Source organism: Syngnathus floridae, unplaced genomic scaffold (assembly GCF_059516105.1).
Source record: "Syngnathus floridae isolate MCC-2025c unplaced genomic scaffold, RoL_Sflo_1.0 HiC_scaffold_30, whole genome shotgun sequence".
Taxonomy (NCBI): domain Eukaryota; kingdom Metazoa; phylum Chordata; class Actinopteri; order Syngnathiformes; family Syngnathidae; genus Syngnathus; species Syngnathus floridae.
The window spans coordinates 333227-352500 of NW_028284059.1; positions in this window are offsets into that span (position 1 = coordinate 333227).

Sequence of the window (19274 nt, forward strand, 5' to 3'; positions counted from 1 at the left end):
AATTTTCACTTTTGGTGGCCGTTATGGGGAACCAGCCGAGGCGGACACTTTACGCTGGTTGAGTCGTTGGCACTTAGAAAATATTTGCCAAACTTGGCTTGACTTCCAGGAGAAGAGGCCGAATTTTCACTTTTGGTGGCCGACCTGGGGAACCAGCCGAGGCGGACACTTTACGCTGGTTGAGTCGTTGGCACTTAGAAAATATCTGCCAAACTTGGCTTGACTTCCAGGAGAAGAGGCCGAATTTTCACTTTTGGTGACCGACCTGGGGAACCAGCCGAGGCGGACACTTTACGCTGGTTGAGTCGTTGGCACTTAGAAAATATTTGCCAAACTTGGCTTGACTTCCAGGAGAAGAGGCCGAATTTTCACTTTTGGTGGCCGACCTGGGGAACCAGCCGAGGCGGACACTTTACGCTGGTTGAGTCGTTGGCACTTAGAAAATATTCGCCAAACTTGGCAAGACTTCCAGGAGAAGAGGCCGAATTTTCACTTTTGGTGGCCGACCTGGGGAACCAGCCGAGGCGGACACTTTACGCTGGTTGAGTCGTTGGCACTTAGAAAATATTTGCCAAACTTGGCTTGACTTCCAGGAGAAGAGGCCGAATTTTCACTTTTGGTGGCCGTTATGGGGAACCAGCCGAGGCGGACGCTTTACGGCTGTTGAGTCGTTGGCACTTAGAAAATATTTGCCTAACTTGGCTTGACTTCCAGGAGAAGAGGCCGAATTTTCACTTTTGGTGGCCGACCTGGGGAACCAGCCGAGGCGGACACTTTTCGGCTCAAGAGCCGTTGGCACTTAGAAAATATTTGCCAAACTTGGCTTGACTTCCAGGAGAAGAGGCCGAATTTTCACTTGTCATGGCCGTTATGGGGAACCAGCCGAGGCGGACACTTTAGGCTGGTTGAGTCGTTGGCACTTAGAAAATATTTGCCAAACTTGGCTTGACTTCCAGGAGAAGAGGCCGAATTTTCACTTTTGGTGGCCGACCTGGGGAACCAGCCGAGGCGGACACTTTACGCTGGTTGAGTCGTTGGCACTTAGAAAATATTTGCCAAACTTGGCTTGACTTCCAGGAGAAGAGGCCGAATTTTCACTTTTGGTGGCCGACCTGGGGAACCAGCCGAGGCGGACACTTTACGCTGGTTGAGTCGTTGGCACTTAGAAAATATTTGCCAAACTTGGCTTGACTTCCAGGAGAAGAGGCCGAATTTTCACTTTTCATGGCCGTTATGGGGAACCAGCCGAGGCGGACACTTTACGCTGGTTGAGTCGTTGGCACTTAGAAAATATTTGCCAAACGTGGCTTGACTTCCAGGAGAAGAGGCCGAATTTTCACTTTTGGTGGCCGACCTGGGGAACCAGCCGAGGCGGACACTTTAGGCTGGTTGAGTCGTTGGCACTTAGAAAATATTTGCCAAACTTGGCTTGACTTCCAGGAGAAGAGGCCGAATTTTCACTTGTGGTACCCGACCTGGGGAACCAGCCGAGGCGGACACTTTACGGCTGTTGAGTCGTATGCACTTAGAAAATATTTGCCAAACTTGGCTTGACTTCCAGGAGAAGAGGCCGAATTTTCACTTTTGGTGGCCGACCTGGGGAACCAGCCGAGGCGGACACTTTACGCTGGTTGAGTCGTTGGCACTTAGAAAATATTTGCCAAACTTGGCTTGACTTCCAGGAGAAGAGGCCGAATTTTCACTTTTGGTGGCCGTTATGGGGAACCAGCCGAGGCGGACACTTTTCGGCTCAAGAGCCGTTGGCACTTAGAAAATATTTGCCAAACATGGCTTGACTTCCAGGAGAAGAGGCCGAATTTTCACTTTTGGTGGCCGTTATGGGGAACCAGCCGAGGCGGACACTTTACGCTGGTTGAGTCGTTGGCACTTAGAAAATATTTGCCAAACTTGGCTTGACTTCCAGGAGAAGAGGCCGAATTTTCACTTTTGGTGGCCGACCTGGGGAACCAGCCGAGGCGGACACTTTACGCTGGTTGAGTCGTTGGCACTTAGAAAATATTTGCCAAACTTGGCTTGACTTCCAGGAGAAGAGGCCGAATTTTCACTTTTGGTGGCCGTTATGGGGAACCAGCCGAGGCGGACACTTTTCGGCTCAAGAGCCGTTGGCACTTAGAAAATATTTGCCAAACTTGGCTTGACTTCCAGGAGAAGAGGCCGAATTTTCACTTTTGGTGGCCGACCTGGGGAACCAGCCGAGGCGGACACTTTACGCTGGTTGAGTCGTTGGCACTTAGAAAATATTCGCCAAACTTGGCAAGACTTCCAGGAGAAGAGGCCGAATTTTCACTTTTGGTGGCCGACCTGGGGAACCAGCCGAGGCGGACACTTTACGCTGGTTGAGTCGTTGGCACTTAGAAAATATTTGCCAAACTTGGCTTGACTTCCAGGAGAAGAGGCCGAATTTTCACTTTTCATGGCCGTTATGGGGAACCAGCCGAGGCGGACACTTTGCGCTGGTTGAGTCGTTGGCACTTAGAAAATATTTGCCAAACTTGGCTTGACTTCCAGGAGAAGAGGCCGAATTTTCACTTTTGGTGGCCGTTATGGGGAACCAGCCGAGGCGGACACTTTAGGCTGGTTGAGTCGTTGGCACTCAGAAAATATTCGCCAAACTTGGCCAGACTTCCAGGAGAAGAGGCCGAATTTTCACTTGTGGTACCCGACCTGGGGAACCAGCCGAGGCGGACACTTTAGGCTGGTTGAGTCGTTGGCACTTAGAAAATATTCGCCAAACTTGGCCAGACTTCCAGGAGAAGAGGCCGAATTTTCACTTGTGGTACCCGACCTGGGGAACCAGCCGAGGCGGACACTTTAGGCTGGTTGAGTCGTTGGCACTTAGAAAATATTTGCCAAACTTGGCTTGACTTCCAGGAGAAGAGGCCGAATTTTCACTTTTGGTGGCCGTTATGGGGAACCAGCCGAGGCGGACACTTTAGGCTGGTTGAGTCGTTGGCACTTAGAAAATATTCGCCAAACTTGGCCAGACTTCCAGGAGAAGAGGCTGAATTTTCACTTGTTCTGGCCGTTATGGGGAACCAGCCGAGGCGGACACTTTAGGCTGGTTTAGTCGTTGGCACTTAGAAAATATTCGCCAAACTTGGCCAGACTTCCAGGAGAAGAGGCCGAATTTTCACTTGTTCTGGCCGTTATGGGGAACCAGCCGAGGCGGACACATCACCCCGCAAGTGCCGTTGGCACTTTGAAAATATTCGCCAAACTTGGCCGGACTTCCAGGAGAAGAGGCCGAATTTTCGCTTTTTCTGGCCGACCTGGGGAACCAGACGAGGCGGACACATCACCCCGCAAGTGCCGTTGGCACTTTGAAAATATTCGCCAAACTTGGCCGGACTTCCAGGAGAAGAGGCCGAATTTTCGCTTTTTCTGGCCGACCTGGGGAACCAGACGAGGCGGACACATCACCCCGCAAGTGCCGTTGGCACTTTGAAAATATTCGCCAAACTTGGCCGGACTTCCAGGAGAAGAGGCCGAATTTTCGCTTTTTCTGGCCGACCTGGGGAACCAGACGAGGCGGACACATCACCCCGCAAGTGCCGTTGGCACTTTGAAAATATTCGAAACTTCCATCAAACACACATCGGCTTTTTCGCCGTCGCTGTCCGGCCTGGGCACCATCGTGGCTCGGACAGTTCGTGTGCCAGCTTCCGTTGGCACTTAGAACATTTTTCAAAATAAAAATAAACAGTCCTGCACATACGTGCCGACTATATTTTGCGAAAGGGGAGTAAACCGATGAGTACACTAACTAGGGGGACCAACAGACCGTAGTGGTCTCCCCTGGTACCTAAATGCATACCCCTGGTACCTCAGCGACTACCCCTGGTACCTAAATGCGTACCCCTGGTACCTCAGAGAGGCCGAATTTTCACATTCCGTGGCCGAACTAGGGAACCGGACGAGGCGGACACTTTTCCGGGAGAGACCCGATGGCACTTAGAAAATATTCGCTCAAGTTGGCAGGACTTCCAGAGCAAGAGGCCGAATTTTCACATTATGTGGCCGAACTAGGGAACCGGACGAGTCGGACACTTTTCCGGGAGAGACCCGATGGCACTTAGAAAATATTCGCTCAAGTTGGCAGGACTTCCAGAGCAAGAGGCCGAATTTTCACTTTTTCTGGCCGACTCGGGGAACCAGCCGAGTCGGACGCTTTTCCGGGCAAGACCCGATGGCACTTAGAAAATATTCGCTCAAGTTGGCAGGACTTCCAGGCGAAGAGGCCGAATTTTCACTTTTTCTGGTCGACTCGGGGAACCAGCCGAGTCGGACACTTTTCCGGGCAAGACCCGATGGCACTTAGAAAATATTCGCTCAAGTTGGCAGGACTTCCAGGCGAAGAGGCCGAATTTTCACTTTTTCTGGTCGACTCGGGGAACCAGCCGAGTCGGACACTTTTCCGGGCAAGACCCGATGGCACTTAGAAAATATTCGCTCAAGTTGGCAGGACTTCCAGAGCAAGAGGCCGAATTTTCACATTATGTGGCCGAACCGGGGAACCAGCCGAGTCGGACACTTTTCCGGGCAAGACCCGATGGCACTTAGAAAATTTTCGCTCAAGTTGGCAGGACTTCCAGAGCAAGAGGCCGAATTTTCACATTATGTGGCCGAACTAGGGAACCAGCCGAGTCGGACACTTTTCCGGGCAAGACCCGATGGCACTTAGAAAATATTCGCTCAAGTTGGCAGGACTTCCAGGCGAAGAGGCTGAATTTTCGCTCGTTCGGGCCGACTCGGGGAACCAGCCGAGTCGGACACTTTTCCGGGCAAGACCCGATGGCACTTAGAAAATATTCGCTCAAGTTGGCAGGACTTCCAGAGCAAGAGGCCGAATTTTCACTCGGTCGGGCCGACTCGGGGAACCAGCCGAGTCGGACACGTTACGGCCGAACACCCGTTGGCACTTAGAAAATATTCGCTCAAGTTGGCAGGACTTCCAGGCGAAGAGGCTGAATTTTCGCTCGTTCGGGCCGACTCGGGGAACCAGCCGAGTCGGACACATTACGGCCGAACACCCGTTGGCACTTAGAAAATATTCGCCAAAGTCGGCCGGACTTCCAGGCGAAGAGGCTGAATTTTCGCTCGTTCGGGCCGACTCGGGGAACCAGCCGAGTCGGACACATTTCGGCGTAACACCCGTTGGCACTTAGAAAATATTCGCCAAAGTTCGTTGGACCTCCAGGCGAAGAGGCCGAATTTTCGCTCGTTCGGGCCGACTCGGGGAACCAGCCGAGTCGGACACATTACGGCCGAACACCCGTTGGCACTTAGAAAATATTCGCCAAAGTTCGTCGGACTTCCAGGCGAAGAGGCCGAATTTTCGCTCGTTCGGGCCGACTCGGGGAACCAGCCGAGTCGGACACATTTCGGCGCAACACCCGTTGGCACTTAGAAAATATTCGCCAAAGTTCGTTGGACCTCCAGGCGAAGAGGCCGAATTTTCGCTCGTTCGGGCCGACTCGGGGAACCAGCCGAGTCGGACACATTACGGCCGAACACCCGTTGGCACTTAGAAAATATTCGCCAAAGTTCGTCGGACTTCCAGGCGAAGAGGCCGAATTTTCGCTCGTTCGGGCCGACTCGGGGAACCAGCCGAGTCGGACACATTTCGGCGCAACACCCGTTGGCACTTAGAAAATATTCGCCCAAGTCGGCCGGACTTCCAGGCGAAGAGGCCGAATTTTCACTTTTTCTGGCCGACCGGAGGAACCAGCCGCGTCGGACACATTACGGTGTAACACCCGTTGGCACTTAGAAAATATTCGCCAAAGTTCGTCGGACCTCCAGAGCGAGAGGCCGAATTTTCACTTTTTCTGGCCGACCGGAGAACCAGCCGAGGCGGACACATCACGCCGCTTTTGCCGTTGGCATATTCGAAACTTCCAGAAGCGGCTTTTTCGCCGTCGCTGTCCGGCCTGGGCACCATCGTGGCTCGGACACGTCGTGTGCCAGCGTCCGCTGGCACTTAGAAAATTTTTCAAAATAAAAATAAACAGTCCTGCACATACGTGCCCACTATATTTTGCGAAAGGGGAGTAAACCGTCGATGAGTACGCTGACTAGTGGGACCAACCATCGCGCTCTGGCGCACCTGAAGACCAAAGTTGGTACTGCACCCTACCCCTGGTACCCAAACGGGGTAGAGGCCGATTTTTCGCATTTGGCGGCCGACCTAGGGAACCAGAAGAGGCGGACACTTTTCCGAGCAAGTGCCGATGGCACTTCCAGAGCGAGAGGCCGAATAATCGTAATTTGTGGCCGACTTGGGAACCAGCGAAGGCGGATAGGAAGTGGAGTGGGTCCCGCCGGCTGGTCCGCGGGCCAATTGCGGTCCCGCGAGTTAGCGATCGCGGTCCGGAATTCTAGCCGACTTGGGAACCAGCGAAGGCGGATTGGAAGTGGAGTGGGTCCCGCCGGCTGGTCCGCGGGCCAATTGCGGTCCCGCGAGTTAGCGATCGCGGTCCGGAATTCTAGCCGACTTGGGAACCAGCGAAGGCGGATAGGAAGTGGAGTGGGTCCCGCCGGCTGGTCCGCGGGCCAATTGCGGTCCCGCGAGTTAGCGATCGCGGTCCGGAATTCTAGCCGACTTGGGAACCAGCGAAGGCGGATGGGTGGTCACCGAGGTCCCGCCGGCTGGTCCGCGGGCCATTTAGGGTCCCGCGTATTACCGATCGCGGTCCGGAATTCTAGCCGACTTGGGAACCAGCGAAGGCGGATAGGAAGTCAAGTGGGTCCCGCCGGCTGGTCCGCGGGCCATTTAGGGTCCCGCGAGTTAGCGATCGCGGTCCGGAATTCTAGCCGGCCGGGGACCACCGCGAGGCGGATGGGTGCTCACCGAGGTCCCGCCGGCTGGTCCGCGGGCCATTTAGGGTCCCGCGAGTTAGCGATCGCGGTCCGGAATTCTAGCCGGCCGGGGACCACCGCGAGGCGGATGGGTGGTCACCGAGGTCCCGCCGGCTGGTCCGCGGGCCATTTAGGGTCCCGCGAGTTACCGATCGCGGTCCGGAATTCTAGCCGGCCGGGGACCACCGCGAGGCGGATGGGTGGTCACCGAGGTCCCGCCGGCTGGTCCGCGGGCCATTTAGGGTCCCGCGAATTACCGATCGCGGTCCGGAATTCTAGCCGGCCAGGGACCACCGCGAGGCGGATGGGTCTTCACCGAGGTCCCGCCGGCTGGTCCGCGGGCCATTTAGGGTCCCGCGAGTTAGCGATCGCGGTCCGGAATTCTAGCCGACTTGGGAACCAGCGAAGGCGGATAGGAAGTGGAGTGGGTCCCGCCGGCTGGTCCGCGGGCCATTTAGGGTCCCGCGAGTTAGCGATCGCGGTCCGGAATTCTACCCGGCCGGGGACCACCGCGAGGCGAATGGGTCTTCACCGAGGTCCCGCCGGCTGGTCCGCGGGCCATTTAGGGTCCCGCGAGTTACCGATCGCGGTCCGGAATTCTAGCCGGCCGGGAACCACCGCGAGGCGGATGGGTGCTCACCGAGGTCCCGCCGGCTGGTCCGCGGGCCAATTGCGGTCCCGCGAGTTAGCGATCGCGGCCCGGAATTCTACCCAGCCGGGGACCACCGCGAGGCGGATAGGTCTTCACCGAGGTCCCGCCGGCTGGTCCGCGGGCCATTTAGGGTCCCGCGAGTTAGCGGTCGCGGTCCGGAATTCTGGCCGACTTGGGAACCAGCGAAGGCGGATGGGTCTTCACCGAGGTCCCGCCGGCTGGTCCGCGGGCCATTTAGGGTCCCGCGAGTTAGCGATCGCGGTCCGGAATTCTAGCCGGCCGGGGACCACCGCGAGGCGGATGGGTCTTCACCGAGGTCCCGCCGGCTGGTCCGCGGGCCATTTAGGGTCCCGCGAGTTACCGATCGCGGTCCGGAATTCTAGCCGGCCGGGAACCACCGCGAGGCGGATGGGTGCTCACCGAGGTCCCGCCGGCTGGTCCGCGGGCCAATTGCGGTCCCGCGAGTTAGCGATCGCGGCCCGGAATTCTACCCAGCCGGGGACCACCGCGAGGCGGATAGGTCTTCACCGAGGTCCCGCCGGCTGGTCCGCGGGCCATTTAGGGTCCCGCGAGTTAGCGGTCGCGGTCCGGAATTCTGGCCGACTTGGGAACCAGCGAAGGCGGATGGGTCTTCACCGAGGTCCCGCCGGCTGGTCCGCGGGCCATTTAGGGTCCCGCGAGTTAGCGATCGCGGTCCGGAATTCTAGCCGGCCGGGGACCACCGCGAGGCGGATGGGTGCTCACCGAGGTCCCGCCGGCTGGTCCGCGGGCCATTTAGGGTCCCGCGAGTTACCGATCGCGGTCCGGAATTCTACCCGGCCGGGAACCACCGCGAGGCGGATGGGTGCTCACCGAGGTCCCGCCGGCTGGTCCGCGGGCCAATTGCGGTCCCGCGAGTTAGCGATCGCGGCCCGGAATTCTACCCGGCCGGGGACCACCGCGAGGCGGATGGGTCTTCACCGAGGTCCCGCCGGCTGGTCCGCGGGCCATTTAGGGTCCCGCGAGTTAGCGATCGCGGTCCGGAATTCTAGCCGGCCGAGGACCACCGCGAGGCGGATGGGTCTTCACCGAGGTCCCGCCGGCTGGTCCGCGGGCCATTTAGGGTCCCGCGAGTTAGCGGTCGCGGTCCGGAATTCTACCCGGCCGGGGACCACCGCGAGGCGGATGGGTCTTCACCGAGGTCCCGCCGGCTGGTCCGCGGGCCATTTAGGGTCCCGCGAGGTACCGATCGCGGTCCGGAATTCTACCCGGCCAGGGACCACCGCGAGGCGGATGGGTCTTCACCGAGGTCCCGCCGGCTGGTCCGCGGGCCATTTAGGGTCCCGCGAGGTACCGATCGCGGTCCGGAACTCTAGCCGGCCGGGGACCACCGCGAGGCGGATGGGTCTTCACCGAGGTCCCGCCGGCTGGTCCGCGGGCCATTTAGGGTCAAATCATATCAAAATGTCATTCTCCGGGTGCGTTCCTCCTCGCTTCGTAAGCCGAACGAGGCTTCCAGAGCCCCGGTTAAGCGTTTTACGCGGCCCGCCGAGCCTCCACAGCACCTCCAGCCGGTTCTCATGAGGCTTTCCTCCTAACTCTTGACGCCCGAGGAGGCTTCCAGAGCCTCGGCTAAGTGTTTTACGCGGCCCGCTGGACTTCCACAGCACCTCCAGCCGGTTCTTATGATGATTTCCTCCTCACTCTTGACGCCCGAGGAGGCTTCCAGCGCCCCGGCTAAGCGTTTTACGCGGCCCGCTGAGCTTCCAGAGCACCTCCAGCCGGTTCCACGGGTGCTTTCCTCCTCACTCTTGAAGCCCGAGGAGGCTTCCAGAGCCTCGGCTAAGCGTTTTACGCGGCCCGCTGAGCTTCCACAGCACCTCCAGCCGGTTCTCATGATGCATTCCTCCTCACTCTTTAAGCCGAACGAGGCTTCCAGAGCCTCGGCTAAGCGTTTTACGCGGCCCGCTGGACTTCCACAGCACCCCCAGCCGGTTCCTATGATGCTTTCCTCCTAACTCTTGACGCCCGAGGAGGCTTCGAGCACCCCGGCTAAGCGTTTTACGCGGCCCGCCGAGCTTCCACAGCACCTCCAGCCGGTTCTCATGAGGCTTTCCTCCTAACTCTTGACGCCCGAGGAGGCTTCCAGAGCCTCGGCTAAGCGTTTTACGCAGCCCACTGAGCTTCCACAGCACCTCCAGCCGGTTCCCCCAGTACTTTCCTCCTCACTATTTAAGCCGAACGAGGCTTCCAGAGCCCCGGCTAAGCGTTTTACGCGGCCCGCTGGACTTCCAGAGCACCCCCAGCCGGCCCTCACAATGCTTTCCTCCTAACTCTTGACGCCCGAGGAGGCTTCCAGAGCCCCGGCTAAACGTTTTACGCGGTCCGCTGAACTTCCAGAGCACCTCCAGCCGGTTCCCCGGCTGCTTTCCTCCTCGCTTTATAAGCCGAACGAGGCTTCCAGAGCCCCGGCTAAGCGTTTTACGCGGCCCGCTGAACTTCCCCAGCACCTCCAGCCGGTTCTCATGATGCTTTCCTCCTAACTCTTGACGCCCGAGGAGGCTTCCAGAGCCTCGGCTAAGCGTTTTACGCGGCCCGCCGAACTTCCACAGCACCTCCAGCCGGTTCTCATGATGCATTCCTCCTCACTCTTTTAGCCGAACGAGGCTTCCAGAGCCCCGGCTAAGCGTTTTACGCGGCCCGCGGGACTTCCAGAGCACCTCCAGCCGGTTCCACGGGTGCTTTCCTCCTACCTCTTGACGCCCGAGGAGGCTTCCAGAGCCCCGGCTAAGCGTTTTACGCGGCCCGCTGGACTTCCACAGCACCTCCAGCCGGTTCCCATGATGCATTCCTCTTCACTCTTTAAGCCGAACGAGGCTTCCAGAGCCTCGGCTAAGCGTTTTACGCGGCCCGCTGAGCTTCCACCGCACCTCCAGCCGGTTCCCCGGGTGCTTTCCTCCTAACTCTTGACGCCCGAGGAGGCTTCCAGAGCCCCGGCTAAGCGTCCTCCGCGTCCCGCTGATCTTCCCGGAGCTTGTAACGGGGAAATACCTCCCTCTAGCGGACACGGCGGGTAAATACGCCACCTCTCGCACTTAGCGCACACACCCGTTGCTGCGCGTCCGGTGGCACTTTGAGCGGCCAAACGGCGGGAGTAACTGTCACTCTCTTAAGGTAGGCTCACTTGAGATTTTTTTAACCGTCCGCGGAGGCGAGCGGGACCACCGGGACAGCCGGGAGGCCGTGCGCGCGGGCCAAGTGGCCGAAAATAGCTCCAGGCCGACCGGATCGGCTAGTTGTAAGCACCGCGGATGAGATCGCGGAGCATTATTCGACTTCCAGCGGCCGGTGCGCTTACGCACGCCGCCCGGAACCTCCGGGAGGCCGTGCGCATGCGCAAGTGGCCGAAAATAGCTCCTAGCCGACCGGATCGGCTGTTTGTGAGCACCGCGGATGACATCGCGGAGCTTCATTCGACTTCCAGCGGCCGGTGCGCTCGCGCACTCCACCCGGCACCTCCGGGAGGCCGTGCGCGCGCGCCAAGTGGCCGAAAATAGCTCCAAGACGACCGGATCGGCTGTTTACAAGCACCGCGGATGAGATCGCGGAGCTTTATGCGACTTCCAGCGGCCGGTTCGCTCGCGCACTCCACCCGGCACCTCCGGGAGGCCGTGCGCGCGCGCCAAGTGGCCCAAAATAGCTCCAGCCCAGCGGATCTGCACTCCGCGGATGAGATCGCGGAGCTTTATGCGACTTCCAGCGGCCGGCGCGCACGACGAGCAGACCCGGTGACGGTCCAGCTCCACCCGGTACCTCGCACGGCCCGCTTCTCCCCCCCGCGCGGACTTCCGAGCGCTCGGGGAGACGTTCGGAAGCCGCCGGTGCCGTTGGAGCGGGGAAATACCTCCCTCCAGCGGACACGGCGAGTAAATACACCTTCGGCCAAACGGCGGGAGTAACTATGACTCTCTTAAGGTAGCGGCACTCGACATCTTTTTCGCGGTTCGTGGAGGACCCGGCCGGTTCTCGGGGGTGCTTTTTCTCCTAACTCTCGACGCCCGAGGAGGCTTCCAGAGCCCCGGCTAAGCGTTTTACGCGGCCCGCTGAGCTTCCACAGCACCTCCAGCCGGTTCCCCGGGTGCTTTCCTCCTAACTCTTGACGCCCGAGGAGGCTTCCAGAGCCCCGGCTAAGCGTTTTACGCAGCCCGCTGAGCTTCCACAGCACCTCCAGCCGGTTCCCCGGGTGCTTTCCTCCTCACTGTTTAAGCCGAACGAGGCTTCCAGAGCCCCGGCTAAGCGTTTTACGCGGCCCGCTGAACTTCCACCGCACCTCCAGCCGGTTCCCCGGGTGCTTTCCTCCTCACTCTTGACGCCCGAGGAGGCTTCCAGAGCCCCGGCTAAGCGTTTTACGCGGCCCGCTGAGCTTCCAGAGCACCTCCAGCCGGTTCCCCGGGTGCATTCCTCCTCACTCTTGACGCCCGAGGAGGCTTCCAGCGCCCCGGCTTAGCGTTCTCCGCGTCCCGCTGATCTCCCCGGAGCTTGTAACGGGGAAATACCTCCCTCTAGCGGACACGGCGGGTAAATACGCCACCTCTCGCACTTAGCGCACACACCCGTTGCTCCGCGTCCGATGACACTCTGAGCGGCCAAACGGCGGGAGTAACAGTCACTCTCTTAAGGTAGGCTCACTTGAGATTTTTTTAACCGTCCGCGGAGGCGACCGGGACCACCGGGACAGCCGGGAGGCCGTGCGCGCGGGCCAAGTGGCCGAAAATAGCTCCAGCCCAGCGGATCTGCACTTTACAAGCTCCGCGGATGAGATCGCGGAGCATTATTCGACTTCCAGCGGCCGGTGCGCTTACGCACGCCGCCCGGAACCTCCGGGAGGCCGTGCGCATGCGCAAGTGGCCGAAAATAGCTCCAGGCCGACCGGATCGGCTAGTTGTAAGCACCGCGGATGAGATCGCGGAGCATTATTCGACTTCCAGCGGCCGGTGCGCTTACGCACGCCGCCCGGAACCTCCGGGAGGCCGTGCGCATGCGCAAGTGGCCGAAAATAGCTCCAAGCCCAGCGGATCGGCTGTTTGCAAGCACCGCGGATGAGATCGCGGAGCTTTATTCGACTTCCAGCGGCCGGTGCGCTCGCGCACTCCACCCGGCACCTCCGGGAGGCCGTGCGCGCGCACCAAGTGGCCCAAAATAGCTCCAGCCCAGCGGATCTGCACTTTACAAGCTCCGCGGATGAGATCGCGGAGCTTCATTCGACTTCCAGGGGCCGGTGCGCTCGCGCACTCCACCCGGCACCATCCGGGAGACCGTGCGCGCGCGCCAAGTGGCCCAAAATAGCTCCAGCCCAGCGGATCGGCTGTTTACAAGCACCGCGGATGAGATTGCGGAGCTTTATTCGACTTCCAGCGGCCGGTGCGCTCGCGCACTCCACCCGGCACCTCCGGGAGGCCGTGCGCGCGCGCCAAGTGGCCCAAAATAGCTCCAGCCCAGCGGATCTGCACTCCGCGGATGAGATCGCGGAGCTTTGTTCGACTTCCAGCGGCCGGCGCGCACGACGAGCGGACCCGGTGACGGTCCAGCTCCACCCGGTACCTCGCACGGCCCGCTTCTCCCCCCCGCGCGGACTTCCGAGCGCTCGGGGAGACGTTCGGAAGCCGCCGGTGACGTTGGAGCGGGGAAATACCTCCCTCCAGCGGACACGGCGAGTAAATACACCTTCGGCCAAACGGCGGGAGTAACTATGACTCTCTTAAGGTAGCGGCACTCGACATCTTTTTCGCGGTTCGTGGAGGACCCGGCCGGTTCTCGGGGGTGCTTTTTCTCCTAACTCTTGACCCCCGAGAAGGCTTCCAGAGCCCCGGCTAAGCGTTTTACGCGGCCCGCTGAACTTCCAGAGCACCTCCAGCCGGTTCCCCGGGTGCTTTCCGCCTCACTTTCTAAGCCGCCCGAGGCTTCCAGAGCCCCGGCTAAGCGTTCTCCACGTCCCGCTGATCTTCCCGGAGCTTGTAACGGGGAAATACCTCCCTCTAGCGGACACGGCGGGTAAATACGCCACCTCTCGCACTTAGCGCACACTCGCGTTGCTGCGCGTCCGGTGGCACTTTGAGCGGCCAAACGGCGGGAGTAACTGTCACTCTCTTATGGTAGGCTCACTTGAGATTTTTTTAACCGTCCGCGGAGGCGACCGGGACCACCGGGACAGCCGGGAGGCCGTGCGCGCGGGCCAAGTGGCCGAAAATAGCTCCAGGCCGACCGGATCGGCTAGTTGTAAGCACCGCGGAGGAGATCGCGGAGCATTATTCGACTTCCAGCGGCCGGTGCGCTTACGCACGCCGCCCGGAACCTCCGGGAGGCCGTGCGCATGCGCAAGTGGCCGAAAATAGCTCCTAGCCGACCGGATCGGCTGTTTGTGAGCACCGCGGATGACATCGCGGAGCTTCATTCGACTTCCAGCGGCCGGTGCGCTCGCGCACTCCACCCGGCACCTCCGGGAGGCCGTGCGCGCGCGCCAAGTGGCCGAAAATAGCTCCAAGACGACCGGATCGGCTGTTTACAAGCACCGCGGATGAGATCGCGGAGCTTTATGCGACTTCCAGCGGCCGGTTCGCTCGCGCACTCCACCCGGCACCTCCGGGAGGCCGTGCGCGCGCGCCAAGTGGCCCAAAATAGCTCCAGCCCAGCGGATCTGCACTCCGCGGATGAGATCGCGGAGCTTTATGCGACTTCCAGCGGCCGGCGCGCACGACGAGCAGACCCGGTGACGGTCCAGCTCCACCCGGTACCTCGCACGGCCCGCTTCTCCCCCCCGCGCGGACTTCCGAGCGCTCGGGGAGACGTTCGGAAGCCGCCGGTGCCGTTGGAGCGGGGAAATACCTCCCTCCAGCGGACACGGCGAGTAAATACACCTTCGGCCAAACGGCGGGAGTAACTATGACTCTCTTAAGGTAGCGGCACTCGACATCTTTTTCGCGGTTCGTGGAGGACCCGGCCGGTTCTCGGGGGTGCTTTTTCTCCTAACTCTCGACGCCCGAGGAGGCTTCCAGAGCCCCGGCTAAGCGTTTTACGCGGCCCGCTGAACTTCCACCGCACCTCCAGCCGGTTCCCCGGGTGCTTTCCTCCTAACTCTTGACGCCCGAGGAGGCTTCCAGAGCCCCGGCTAAGCGTTTTACGCGGCCCGCTGAGCTTCCGGAGCACCTCCAGCCGGTTCCACGGGTGCTCCCATCCTCACTTTCTAAGCCGAACGAGGCTTCCAGAGCCTCGGCTAAGCGTTTTACGCGGCCCGCTGAGCTTCCACAGCACCTCCAGCCGCTTCTCATGAGGCTTTCCTCCTAACTCTTGACGCCCGAGGAGGCTTCCAGAGCCCCGGCTAAGCGTTTTACGCGGCCCGCCGAGCCTCCAGAGCACCTCCAGCCGGTTCCCCGGGTGCATTCCTCCTAACTCTTGACGCCCGAGGAGGCTTCCAGAGCCCCGGCTAAGCGTTTTACGCGGCCCGCCGAGCTTCCACAGCACCTCCAGCCGGTTCCCCGAGTGGTTTCCTCCTCACTTTCTAAGCCGAAAGAGGCTTCCAGAGCCCCGGCTAAGCGTTTTACGCGGCCCGCTGACCTTCCACAGCACCTCCAGCCGGTTCTAATGAGGCTTTCCTCCTAACTCTTGACGCCCGAGGAGGCTTCCAGAGCCCCGGCTAAGCGTTTTACGCGGCCCGCTGAGCTTCCACAGCACCTCCAGCCGGTTCCCCGGGTGCTTTCCTCCTCACTCTTGACGCCCGAGGAGGCTTCCAGCACTCCGGCTAAGCGTTTTACGCAGCCCGCTGAGCTTCCACAGCACCTCCAGCCGGTTCTCATGATGCTTTCCTCCTAACTCTCGACGCCCGAGGAGGCTTCCAGAGCCCCGGCTAAGCGTTCTCCACGTCCCGGTGATCTTCCCGGAGGTCGTAACGGGGAAATACCTCCCTCCAGCGGACACGGAGAGAAATTACACCGCCTCTCGCACAGAGGCGGGTAAACGGCGGGAGTAACTATGACTCTCTTAAGGTAGCCCGACTTGACATCTTTTTAACGGTTCGTGGATAAATACATGATATATACTACATATGATCGCATTTACAGCCAAATAATATAAAATGAGCATTCGGTTATAAACATGGTATTCATAATGTTTATAGGTGATGTTAATATTTATATGTTTAATGTTTATAGGTGATGTTAATATTTATATATTTAATGTTTATAGGTCATGTTAATATTTATATATTTATTTTGTAGATCATGTTATGGTTATACGACACTCGCTATTGGATCATGATGTGATCATATCGGCGGGAGTCGGCCCGGGCTCCGGGTGAAGAGGCCGAATTCTCGCCACTCGCGGCCGACCGGGGAACCAGCAGAGGCGGACGCATCGCGGCGCGAGAGCCCTTGGCACTTAGAAAAATTTTGGCAAAAGTCGCTCCGGGTGAAGAGGCCGAATTCTCGCCACTCGCGGCCGACCGGGGAACCAGCAGAGGCGGACGCATCGCGGCGCGAGAGCCCTTGGCACTTAGAAAAAAATTGGCAAAAGTCGCTCCGGGTGAAGAGGCCGAATTCTCGCCACTCGCGGCCGACCGGGGAACCAGCAGAGGCGGACGCATCGCGGCGCGAGAGCCCTTGGCACTTAGAAAAAAATTGGCAAAAGTCGCTCCGGGCTCCGGGTGAAGAGGCCGAATTCTCGCCACTCGTGGCCGACCAGGGAACCAGCGAAGGCGGGTAAGCTCTCAAGAGAGCCCCGCCGGCTGGTCCGCGGGCCATTTAGGGTCCCGCGAGTTACCGGTCGCGGCCCGGAATTCTGGCCGACTTGGGAACCAGCGAAGGCGAATAGGAAGTCAAGCGGGTCCCGCCGGCCGGTCCGCGGCGGGAAATGCGCCCTCTGGCGGACACGCCGTTGTAAATGAATGGGCTTTGGCACTTAGTGCATTTTCGCAAAAGTTGAGCCGCGCTCCGGGCGAAGAGGCCGAATTCTCGCTACTCGTGGCCGACCGGGGAACCAGCGAAGGCGGGTAGGCTTTCAAGAGAGCCCCGCCGGCTGGTCCGCGGGCCAATTATGGTCCCGTAAAGTACCGACAGCGGACGCCGACCTACGCCCGGCAAGGACCACCCAGAGGCGGACACGCTCTCCGACGAGCCCCGCCGGCCGGTCCGCGGCGGGAAATGCGCCCTCTGGCGGACACGCCGTTGTAAATGAATGGGCTTTGGCACTTAGTGCATTTTCGCTGAAGTTGATTCGCGCTCCGGGCGAAGAGGCCGAATCCTCGCTACTCGTGGCCGACCGGGGAACCAGCGAAGGCGGGTAGGCTTTCAAGAGAGCCCCGCCGGCTGGTCCGCGGGCCAATTATGGTCCCGTAAAGTACCGACAGCGGACGCCGACCTACGCCCGGCAAGGACCACCCAGAGGCGGACACGCTCTCCGACGAGCCCCGCCGGCCGGTCCGCGGCGGGAAATGCGCCCTCTGGCGGACACGCCGTTGTAAATGAATGGGCTTTGGCACTTAGTGCATTTTCGCTGAAGTTGATTCGCGCTCCGGGCGAAGAGGCCGAATCCTCGCTACTCGTGGCCGAGCAGGGAACCAGCGAAGGCGGGTAAGCTTTTCCATAGAGCCCCGCCGGCTGGTCCGCGGGCCAATTATGGTCCCGTCACCTACCGACAGCGGACGCCGATCCACGCCCGGCAAGGACCACCCAGAGGCGGACACGCTCTCCGACGAGCCCCGCCGGCCGGTCCGCGGCGGGAAACGCGCCCTCTGGCGGACACGCCGTTGTAAATGAATGGGCTTTGGCACTTAGTGCATTTTCGCTGAAGTTGAGCCGCGCTCCGGGCGAAGAGGCCGAATTCTCGCCACTCGCGGCCGACCGGGGAACCAGCGAAGGCGGGTAAGCTTTCAAGAGAGCCCCGCCGGCTGGTCCGCGGGCCGAACGTGGTCCCGTAACGTACCCACAGCGGACGCCGACCCACGCCCGGTAAGAACCACCGAGAGGCGGACACGCTCTCCGACGAGCCCCGCCGGCCGGTCCGCGGCGGGAAATGCGCCCTCTGGCGGACACGCCGTTGTAAATGAATGGGCTTTGGCACTTAGTGCATTTTCGCTGAAGTTGAGCCGCGCTCCGGGCGAAGAGGCCGAATCCTCGCCACTCGTGGCCGAGCAGGGAACCAGCGAAGGCGGGTAAGCTTTCAAGAGAGCCCCGCCGGCTGGTCCGCGGGCCGAACGTGGTCCCGTAAAGTACCGAGAGCGGACGGCGACCCACGCCCGGCAGGAACCACCGAGAGGCGGACACGCTCTCCGACGAGCCCCGCCGGCTGGTCCGCGGCGGGAAATGCGCCCTCTGGCGGACACGCCGTTGTAAATGAATGGGCTTTGGCACTTAGTGCATTTTCGCTGAAGTTGAGCCGCGCTCCGGGCGAAGAGGCCGAATTCTCGCCACTCTTGGCCGACCAGGGAACCAGCGAAGGCGGGTAAGCTTTCAAGAGAGCCCCGCCGGCTGGTCCGCGGGCCAGTTACGGTCCCGTCACCTACCGACAGCGGACGCCGACCCACGCCCGGCAAGGACCACCGAGAGGCGGATAACGGCGCACACCGCGAACGGCTGGTGGCGGTCGGCTGGTGACGGTCGCTGGGTGGCGGTCGGGGGGTGGCGGTCGGGGATGGTGCTTGGGGATGGTGCTTGGGGACCGGTGGCGCCGGAGGCGCACACCGCGAACGGCTGGTGGCGGTCGGCTGGTGGCGGTCGGCTGGTGGCGGTCGCTGGGTGGCGGTCGGGGGGTGGCGGTCGGGGGGTGGCGGTCGGGGATGGTGCTTGGGGATGGTGCTTGGGACCGGTGGCGCCGGAGGCGCACACCGCGAACGGCTGGTGGCGGTCGGCTGGTGGCGGTCGGCTGGTGGCGGTCGGCTGGTGGCGGTCGGGGGGTGGCGGTCGGGGGGTGGCGGTCGGGGGGTGGCGGTCGGGGATGGTGCTTGGGGATGGTGCTTGGGACCGGTGGCGCCGGAGGCGCACACCGCGAACGGCTGGTGGCGGTCGGCTGGTGGCGGTCGGCTGGTGGCAGTCGGCTGGTGGCGGTCGGGGGGTGGCGGTCGGGGGGTGGCGCTTGGGGATGGTGGCGGTCGCCTTGTGGCGGTCGGGGGGTGGCGCTTGGGGATGGTGGCGGTCGCCTTGTGGCGGTCGCCTTGTGGCGGTCGCCTTGTGGCGGTCGGGGGGTGGCGGTCGGGGATGGTGCTTGGGGATGGTGCTTGGGACCGGTGGCGCCGGAGGCGCACACCGCGAACGGCTGGTGGCGGTCGGCTGGTGGCGGTCGGCTGGTGGCGGTCGGCTGGTGGCGGTCGGCTGGTGGCGGTCGGGGGGTGGCGGTCGGGGGGTGGCGGTCGGGGGGTGGCGGTCGGGGATGGTGCTTGGGGATGGTGCTTGGGACCGGTGGCGCCGGAGGCGCACACCGCGAACGGCTGGTGGCGGTCGGCTGGTGGCGGTCGGCTGGTGGCAGTCGGCTGGTGGCGGTCGGGGGGTGGCGGTCGGGGGGTGGCGCTTGGGGATGGTGGCGGTCGCCTTGTGGCGGTCGGGGGGTGGCGCTTGGGGATGGTGGCGGTCGCCTTGTGGCGGTCGCCTTGTGGCGGTCGCCTTGTGGCGGTCGGGGGGTGGCGGTCGGGGGGTGGCGCTTGGGGATGGTGGCGGTCGCCTTGTGGCGGTCGGGGGTGGCGGTCGGGGGGTGGCGCTTGGGGATGGTGGCGGTCGCCTTG